The sequence below is a fragment of the Heptranchias perlo genome, unplaced genomic scaffold, assembly GCF_035084215.1.
Source record: "Heptranchias perlo isolate sHepPer1 unplaced genomic scaffold, sHepPer1.hap1 HAP1_SCAFFOLD_703, whole genome shotgun sequence".
NCBI lineage: Eukaryota > Metazoa > Chordata > Chondrichthyes > Hexanchiformes > Hexanchidae > Heptranchias > Heptranchias perlo.
Window position 1 is genome coordinate 12,501 of NW_027139733.1, and position 10,000 is coordinate 22,500.

Genomic DNA, 10,000 nt, shown 5'->3' on the forward strand with positions numbered 1-10,000 from the left:
CGCTGCCCGCCGGAGGTACAGCGAAAGGCTGCAAACCACTTTCCGCCTGGTAACTCGGCGTCTGTGAGACCGACCGACTCCGCTTTACCGCCGGAGCTAGAGTGGGGCAAGGGGCACCGTTGGGTACTGGAACGATCACGTTCGCACACCGGGAAGTCGAGTGCCGGGTCTCGAAACGGAGCCGGGTCGGCCCAATTTAAAACGGAGAATAGAGTGCTGCCCTCTGCGGGTGAAAACCTGGAAGTACGTTGGTTAATGATTTCCAGTTCACCCCGCTTGGTCAGGCCCACTCGGAGGCGGATAACTCCGGAACGCCGAGGCCGATTTCCTCCGGGTATGGCTCGTTGCGTGCGGCAGGAGGAGGCGCAGCGTACGGTACCGAGCACTCGGAGGTGCGGTGCTGCCCGCCGGAGTGACAGCGAAAGGCTGCGCACCGCTTTCCGCCTGGTAACTCGGCGTCTGTGAGACCGACCGACTCCGCTTTACCGCCGGAGCTAGAGTGGGGCAAGGGGCACCGTTGGGTACCGGAACGATCACGTTCGCACACCGTGAAGTCGAGTGCCGGGCCGCTGAAAGCGAGCAGGGTGCCACCGCTCGGGGCCCCGGTTTGTCCGTCCCACCCGGAGGCCCATATCTCCGGAAGGCACAGGCCGATTTCCTCCGGGTATGGCTCGTTGTATGCGGCCGGACCAGGCGCAGCGGACGGTACCGAGCACTCGGAGGTCCGGCGCTGCCCGCCGGAGGTACAGCGAAAGGCTGCAAACCACTTTCCGCCGCCTCCCTCCGCGGGCGTGAGACCGACGGTCATCGGGTTTGGTTCCGCGGCTCGAGCAGGACGAGGGGCAGCGAACGGTACCGGAACGAACCCGGTCGCACACCGGGAAGTCGAGTGCCGGGTCTCGAAACGGAGCCGGGTCGGCCCAGTTTAAAACGGAGAAGAGAGTGCTGCCCTCTGCGGGTGAAAACCTGGAAGTACGTTGGTTAATGATTTCCAGTTCACCCCGCTTGGTCAGGCCCACTCGGAGGCGGATAACTCCGGAACGCCGAGGCCGATTTCCTCCGGGTATGGCTCGTTGCGTGCGGCAGGAGGAGGCGCAGCGTACGGTACCGAGCACTCGGAGGTGCGGTGCTGCCCGCCGGAGTGACAGCGAAAGGCTGCGCACCGCTTTCCGCCTGCTAACTCGGCGTCCGTGAGACCGACCGACTCCGCTTTAGCACCGGAGCTAGAGTGGGGCAAGGGGCACCGAAGGGTACCGGAACGATCACGTTCGCATACCGGGAAGTCGAGTGCCGGGCCGCTGAAAGCGAGCAGGGTGCCACCGACTCGTCGGGCCAACTCGGAGGCTGATATCTCAGGAAGGCCGAGGCCGATTTCCTCCGGGTATGGCTTGTTGCGTGCGGCAGGAGGAGGCGCAGCGTACGGTACCGAGCACTCGGAGGTGCGATGCTGCCCGCCGGAGTGACAGCGAAAGGCTGCGCACCGCTTTCCGCCTGGTAACTCGGCGTCCGTGAGACCGACCGACTCCGCTTTAGCGCCGGAGCTAGAGTGGGGCAAGGGGCACGTTTGGGTACCGGAACGATCACGTTCGCATACCGGGAAGTCGAGTGCCGGGCCGCTGAAAGCGAGCAGGGTGCCACCGACTCGTCGGGCCCACTCGGAGGCTGATATCTCAGGAAGGCCGAGGCCGATTTCCTCCGGGTATGGCTCGTTGCGTGCGGCAGGAGGCGGCGCAGCGTACGGTACCGAGCACTGGGAGGTGCGATGCTGCCCGCCGGAGTGACAGCGAAAGGCTGCGCACCGCTTTCCGCCTGCTAACTCGGCGTCCGTGAGACCGACCGACTTCGCTTTACCGCCGGAGCTAGAGTGGGGCAAGAGGCACGGTTGGGTACCGGAACGATCACGTTCGCACACCGGGAAGTCGAGTGCCGGGTCTCGAAACGGAGCCGGGTCGGCCCAATTTAAAACGGAGAATAGAGTGCTGCCCTCTGCGGGTGAAAACCTGGAAGTACGTTGGTTAATGATTTCCAGTTCACCCCGCTTGGTCAGGCCCACTCGGAGGCGGATAACTCCGGAACGCCGAGGCCGATTTCCTCCGGGTATGGCTCGTTGCGTGCGGCAGGAGGCGGCGCAGCGTACGGTACCGAGCACTCGGAGATGCGGTGCAGCCCGCCGGAGTGACAGCGAAAGGCTGCGCACCGCTTTCCGCCTGCTAACTCGGCGTCCGTGAGACCGACCGACTTCGCTTTACCGCCGGAGCTAGAGTGGGGCAAGGGGCACGGTTGAGTACCGGAAGGATGACGTTCGCACACCGGGAAGTCGAGTGCCGGGCCGCTGAAAGCGAGCAGGGTGCCACCGCTCGGGGCCCCGGTTTGTCCGTCCCACCCGGAGGCCCATATCTCCGGAAGGCACAGGCCGATTTCCACCGGGTATGGCTCGTTGTGTGCGGCCGGACCAGGCGCAGCGGACGGTACCGAGCACTCGGAGGTCGGGCGCTGCCCGCCGGAGGTACAGCGAATGGCTGCAAACCACTTTCCGCCGCCTCCCTCCGCGGGCGTGAGACCGACGGTCGTCGGGTTTGTTTCCGCGGCTAGAGCAGGACGAGGGGCAGCGAACGGTACCGGAAGGAACCCGGTCGCACACCGGGAAGTCGACTAGCGGGCCGCCGAAAGCGAGCACGGGGCCCCGGTTTGTCCGTCCCACCCGGAGGCCCATATCTCTGGAAGGCACAGGCCGATTTCCACCGGGTATGGCTCGTTGTGTGCGGCAGGACCAGGCGCAGCGGACGGTACCGAGCACTCGGAGGTCGGGCGCTGCCCGCCGGAGGTACAGCGAAAGGCTGCAAACCACTTTCCGCCACCTCCCTCCGCGGGCGTGAGACCGACGGTCGTCGGGTTTGTTTCCGCGGCTAGAGCAGGACGAGGGGCAGCGAACGGTACCGGAACGAACCCGGTCGCACACCGGGAAGTCGACCAGCGGGCCGCCGAAAGCGTGCTCGGGTCCCCGGTTTGTCTGTCCCACCCGGAGGCTGATATCTGAGGAAGTCCGAGGCCGATCTCCTCCGGCTAACTCGGCGGGCAATGTGTCCCCCCCACCATCTTCGGCTGATTACCGTGGCTGGACCGGATCAAGGAGCAACGGAACCGTGCCAGAACGACGTCGGTCGGACGGCGTGAACTGATAGTGCCGAGGCCGGAAACCGAGCCGGAAATGTGCACCGATTTATTGGTCCCACTCGCAGGCCCATATCTCCGGAAGGCCGAGGCCGATTTCCTCCGGGTATGGTTCGCTGCGTGCAGCCGGAAGGGGAGCAGCGGACGGCACTGAGCAGCCGGAGGTGCGGCGCTGCCCGCCGGAGCTGCAAGCGAAAGGCTGCGCACCGCTTTCCGCTGGTTAACTCGGCAGGCCGTCAGGCCGACCGACTCCGCTTCAGCACGGGAGCTAGAGTCGGGCAAGGGGCACCGAAGGGTACCGGAAGGATCACGTTCGGACACCGGGAAGTCGAGTGCCGGGCCGCCGAAAGCGAGCTCGGGGCCCCGGTTTGTCCGTCCCACCCGGAGGCCCATATCTCGAGAAGGCACAGGCCGATTTCCTCCGGGTTTGGCTCGCTGCGTGCGGCCGGACGAGGCGCAGCGAACGGTACCGAGCACTCGGAGGTGCGGCGCTGCCCGCCGGAGGTACAGCGAAAGGCTGCAAACCGCTTTCCGCCTCCTCTCCCCTCGGGCGTGAGACCGACGGTCGTCTGGTTTGCTTCCGCGGCAAGAGCAGGACGAGGGGCACCGAGCGGTACCAGAACGAACCCGGTCGCACACCGGGATGTGGAGTGCCCGGCCCAAACCCGCTACCCCCCCCCCCCCCCCCCCACCCGAAAGCGAGCCCCGGTTTGTGGATTAAAAGTGAAGCGGCAAAGATTTGTAAAACAGCGTGAAATGATGAACCAGAAGCCCAAAGTAATGGTGGGAATAAAAGTTCCGAAATGTGAAATGGTGAACCAGAAGTTGTGTGAACTGTTTAACCCAAAGTGGCAAAAATGGATTAAAAGGGGTGAAATGATCGACCGCAAAGCAGGGCAAGCATTAAACAAAAGCAGCAGCATTTTTTAAAAAGGGACAAATGGTTTACCAGAATCCCAAAAGAATGCTCAGAGACTTAAGTCCCAAAGGGGCAAATGGTTAACCAGAAGCTGGGTGAACTGCTTAACCCAAAGTGGGAAAAAGGATAAAAAAGGGGTGAACTGATCAACCAGAAGTCGACAACAATGTGCGGCGATTAAGTCTGAAAGAGGGAAAGGTTGACCGGAATGCAGGGAAATGATTAAACAAAAGCAGAAAAATTCAGTAAAAAGGGGCAAGTGGTGAACCAGAAGTTGGGTGAACTGCTTAACCAAAAGTGGGAAAGAGGATTAAAAGGGGTGAAATGATGAACCAGAAGGCGAAAGCAATGTGCCGCGTCGAAGTCCTAAAGGGGAAAAGGTTGACCAGAAAGCAGGGAAATGATTAAACAAAAGCAGAAAAATTCAGTAAAAAGGGGCAAGTGGTGAACCAGAAGTTGGGTGAACTGCTTAACCAAAAGTGGGAAAGAGGATTAAAAGGGGAGAAATGTTGAACCAGATGTCGAAAACAATGCGCGGCGATGAAGTCTGAAAGAGGAAAAGGTTGACCGCAAAGCAGGGAAAGCATTAAACAAAAGCAGCAGCATTTTAAAAAAAGGGACAAATGGTTTACCAGAATCCCAAAAGAATGCTCAGAGACTTAAGTACCAAAGGGCAAATGGTTAACCAGAAGCTGGGTGAACTGTTTAACCAAAAGTGGGAAAAAGGATTAAAAGGGGTGAAATGATTAACCAGAAGGCGAAAGCAATGTGCCGCGTCGAAGTCCTAAAGGGGAAAAGGTTGACCATAAAGCAGGGAAATGATTAAACAAAAGCAGAAAAATTCAGTAAAAAGGGGCAAATGGTTAACCAGAAGTTGGGTGAACTGCTTAACCAAAAGTGGGAAAGAGGATTAAAAGGGGAGAAATGTTGAACCAGATGTCGAAAACAATGCGCGGCGATGAAGTCTGAAAGAGGAAAAGGTTGACCGCAAAGCAGGGAAAGGATTAAACAAAAGCAGCAATATCTTTTAAAAAGGGACAAATGGTGAACCAGAATCACAAAAGAATGCTCAGAGACTTAAGTCCCAAAGGGGCAAATGGTTAACCAGAAGCTGGGTGAACTGTTTAACCAAAAGTGGGAAAAAGGATTAAAATGTTGTGAAATGATTAACCAGAAGGCGAAAGCAAAGTGCGGCGGCGAAGTCCAAAAGGGGAAAAGTTTGACAAGAAAGCAGGGAAATGATTAAACCAAAGCGGAAAAATTCAGTAAAAAGGGGCAAATGGTTAACCAGAAGCAGGGTGAACTGCTTAACCAAAAGCGGGAAAGAGGATTAAAAGGGGAGAAATGTTGAACCAGATGTCGAAAACAATGCGCGGCGATGAAGTCTGAAAGAGGAAAAGGTTGACCGCAAAGCAGGGAAAGGATTAAACAGAAGCAGCAATATCTTTTAAAAAGGGACAAATGGTGAACCAGAATCCCAAAAGAATGCTCAGAGACTTAAGTCCCAAAGGGGCAAATGGTTAACCAGAAGCTGGGTGAACTGTTTAACCAAAAGTGGGAAAAAGGATTAAAATGTTGTGAAATGATTAACCAGAAGGCGAAAGCAAAGTGCGGCGGCGAAGTCCTAAAGGGGAAAAGGTTGACCAGAAAGCAGGGAAATGATTAAACAAAAGCAGAAAAATTCAGTAAAAAGGGGCAAATGGTTAACCAGAAGTTGGGTGAACTGCTTAACCAAAAGTGGGAAAGAGGATTAAAAGGGGAGAAATGTTGAACCAGATGTCGAAAACAATGCGCGGCGATGAAGTCTGAAAGAGGAAAAGGTTGACCGCAAAGCAGGGAAAGGATTAAACAGAAGCAGCAATATCTTTTAAAAAGGGACAAATGGTGAACCAGAATCACAAAAGAATGCTCAGAGACTTAAGTCCCAAAGGGGCAAATGGTTAACCAGAAGCTGGGTGAACTGTTTAACCAAAAGTGGGAAAAAGGATTAAAAGGGGAGAAATGTTTAACCAGAAGGTGAAAGCAAAGTGCGGCGGCGAAGTCCAAAAGGGGAAAAGTTTGACAAGAAAGCAGGGAAATGATTAAACCAAAGCGGAAAAATTCAGTAAAAAAGGGGCAAATGGTTAAACAGAAGCAGGGTGAACTGCTTAACCCAAAGTGGGAAAAAGGATTAAAAGGGGAGAAATGTTTAACCAGATGTCGTAAACAAGGTGCGGCGATGAAGTCGGAAAGAGGGAAAGGTGGACCGCAAAGCAGGGAAAGCATTAAACAAAAGCAGCAACATTTTTAAAAAAGGGACAAATGGTGAACCAGAATCCCAAAATAATGCTCAGAGACTTAAGTCCCAAAGGGGCAAATGGTTAACCAGTAGCTGGGTGAACTGTCTAACCCAAAGTGGGAAAAAGGATTAAAAGGGGTGAAATGATTAACCAGAAGGCGAAAGCAAAGTGCGGCGGCGAAGTCGTAAGGGGAAAAGGTTGACCAGAAAGCAGGGAAAGCATTAAACAAAAGCGGCAACATTTTTTAAAAAGTGGCAAATGGTTAACCAGAATCCCAAAAGAATGCTCAGAGACTTAAGTCCCAAAGGGGAAATGGTTAACCAGAAGCTGGGTGAACTGGTGAACCAAAAGTGGGAAAAAGGATTAAAAGGGGAGAAATGTTTAACCAGAAGGCAAAAGCAAAGTGCGGCGGCGAAGTCCAAAAGGGGAAAAGGTTGACAAGAAAGCAGGGAAATGATTAAACCAAAGCGGAAAAATTCAGTATAATGGGGCAAATGGTTAACCAGAAGCTGGGTGAAATGGTTAACCGAAAGTGGCAAAAAAAGATTTAAAGGGGAAAAATGATTAACCAGAAGTCGACAACAATGCGCGGCGATGAAGTCTGAAAGGGGAAAAGGTTGACCACATAGCAGGGAAACGATTAAACAAAAGCGGCAACATTTTTTAAAAAGTGGCAAATGATTAACCAGAATCCCAAAAGAATGCTCAGAGACTAAGTCCCAAAGGGGAAATGGTTAACCAGAAGCTGGGGGAAATGGTTAACCAAAAGTTGCAAAAATGATTAAAAGGGGTGAAATGATTAACCAGGAGGCTAAAGCAATGTGCCGCGGTGAAGTCTGAAAGAGGGAAAGGTTGACCAGAAAGCATTAAACAAAAGCGGCAACATTTTTTAAAAATTGGCAAATGATTAACCAGAATCCCAAAAGAATGCTCAGAGACTAAGTCCCATAGGGGAAATGGTTAACCAGAAGCTGGGGGAAATGGTTAACCAAAAGTTGCAAAAATGATTAAAAGGGGTGAAATGATTAACCAGAAGTCGAAAATAATGTGCGGCGATGAAGTCCTAAAGGGGAAAAGTTTGACCACAAAGCAGGGAAAGCATTAAACAAAAGCGGCAACATTTTTAAAAAAGTGGCAAATGATTAACCAGAATCCCAAAAGAATGCTCAGAGACTAAGTCCCAAAGGGGAAATGGTTAACCAGAAGCTGGGGGAAATGGTTAACCAAAAGTTGCAAAAATGATTAAAAGGGGTGAAATGATTAACCAGGAGGCTGAAGCAATGTGCCGCGGTGAAGTCTGAAAGAGGGAAAGGTTGACCAGAAAGCATTAAACAAAAGTGGCAACATTTTAAAAAAATTGGCAAATGGTTAACCAGAATCCCAAAAGAATGCTCAGAGACTAAGTCCCAAAGGGGAAATGGTTAACCAGAAGCTGGGGGAAATGGTTAACCAAAAGTTGCAAAAATGATTAAAAGGGGTGAAATGATTAACCAGGAGGCTAAAGCAATGTGCCGCGGTGAAGTCTGAAAGAGGGAAAGGTTGACCAGAAAGCATTAAACAAAAGCGGCAACATTTTTTAAAAATTGGCAAATGATTAACCAGAATCCCAAAAGAATGCTCAGAGACCGAGTCCCAAAGGGGAAATGGTTAACCAGAAGCTGGGGGAAATGGTTAACCAAAAGTTGCAAAAATGATTAAAAGGGGTGAAATGATTAATCAGGAGGCTAAAGCAATGTGCCGCGGTGAAGTCTGAAATTGGGAAAGGTTGACCAGAAAGCATTAAACAAAAGCGGCAACATTTTTTAAAAATTGGCAAATGATTAACCAGAATCCCAAAAGAATGCTCAGAGACTAAGTCCCAAAGGGGAAATGGTTAACCAGAAGCTGGGGGAAATGGTTAACCAAAAGTTGCAAAAATGATTAAAAGGGGTGAAATGATTAACCAGGAGGCTAAAGCAATGTGCCGCGGTGAAGTCTGAAAGAGGGAAAGGTTGACCAGAAAGCATTAAACAAAAGCGGCAACATTTTTTAAAAATTGGCAAATGATTAACCAGAATCCCAAAAGAATGCTCAGAGACTAAGTCCCAAAGGGGAAATGGTTAACCAGAAGCTGGGGGAAATGGTTAACCAAAAGTTGCAAAAATGATTAAAAGGGGTGAAATGATTAACCAGGAGGCTGAAGCAATGTGCCGCGGTGAAGTCTGAAAGAGGCAAAGGTTGACCGGAAAGCATTAAACAAAAGTGGCAACATTTTTTAAAAATTGGCAAATGGTTAACCAGAATCCCAAAAGAATGCTCAGAGACTAAGTCCCAAAGGGGAAATGGTTAACCAGAAGCTGGGGGAAATGGTTAACCAAAAGTTGCAAAAATGATTAAAAGGGGTGAAATGATCAACCAGAAGTCGAAAATTATGTGCGGCGATGAAGTCCTAAGGGGGAAAAGTTACCCAGAAGGCAGGGAAATGATCAAACGAAAGCAGCCAAAAAATTATTAAAAGAGGGGAACTGATGAACCAAAAGGTGAGAAACGGCCCGCAGAGACTAAGTCCAAAACGGGAACTGGTGAACCGGAAATGATTAACCAAAAACTAAGTCCGAAGAGGGAACTGGTAAACCAGAACTGAGTAACCCGATTTTTAAAATTAATTATAAATGGGGAAACGATTGAGCAAAAGGCGGAAATTAAGTCACAGGGACCAGGTCCGAAAGGGCAAGAGGTTACCCCGTAGGGGGCATTCGTCAACTCAATCTGAAAATTTTGAAGGCAAATCTGACCAAAATGCGGAAATCGGACCACACCGCGAGGGGCGCCATTCGACGGGGCAGGGGTAGACGCGTCGAACGGTACCTGAAGGTCCCGGCTGCGACACGTGAGTCCGGAGATATGGCCAGTCAAAGTCTGATGGGAGGTACCGAAGCCGAAAAATCGAAACGCGTTTGCGGCGATTCGGTGTCAGAGAGTCGGTCACGAATTCAAATTCGTCCCGCTGATTCGCCAATTGCCAGCCGGTTCCGGGGGGATTGGCGGGGTACCTGCAGGATAGTAAGAGGTGGCATGTCGAGACTTAGCCTGTTTACCAGACTTGTGTCTAGCGCCTCCAGGTCTGCAGAGACCGACCCGGGCTGCCGCCCAACCGACTTTTAAGCCTTTTGGGAGTGGGAATTTTTCCCATTTTTCCCCATTTTTCGGGTTTTTTGGTCGGGCTTGAAAACGGCGGCCCCGAGGCCTCCCGGGGCTGGCGGGCTTCGGCTCCCTTGCGAGAGGGTCCGAATTCCACCCGTTTAAGCCCAGAAAGGAGTTCGGAAGTCAGTCGGTCGAGGGAACCCCTTCGGAAGTCCGACGGGGATGGATTCGGCCGGCGTTTCGGATCTCCGGTCAGAGGATTCCCCCCCTGGGCGGGGGGGTGCGAGTAGCTGCCGGCAAACGGTCCCTTGCACTTGTGGCACAAAAAGTCCGAGCACAGGTTAATGAGTTGGCCGCGGAAGCCCCTATGCCGAAATGAGAAAGCCCCCGTTGCGGGGATTTAGTGACGCATCTGCGGCCGGAGGTGGGAGGCCGTCCTGCCGAATTGACACTTGTCATTCGGGCACCTAGGGATTGGTCGGGTACCCGGAGATTTTCGAGAACACGA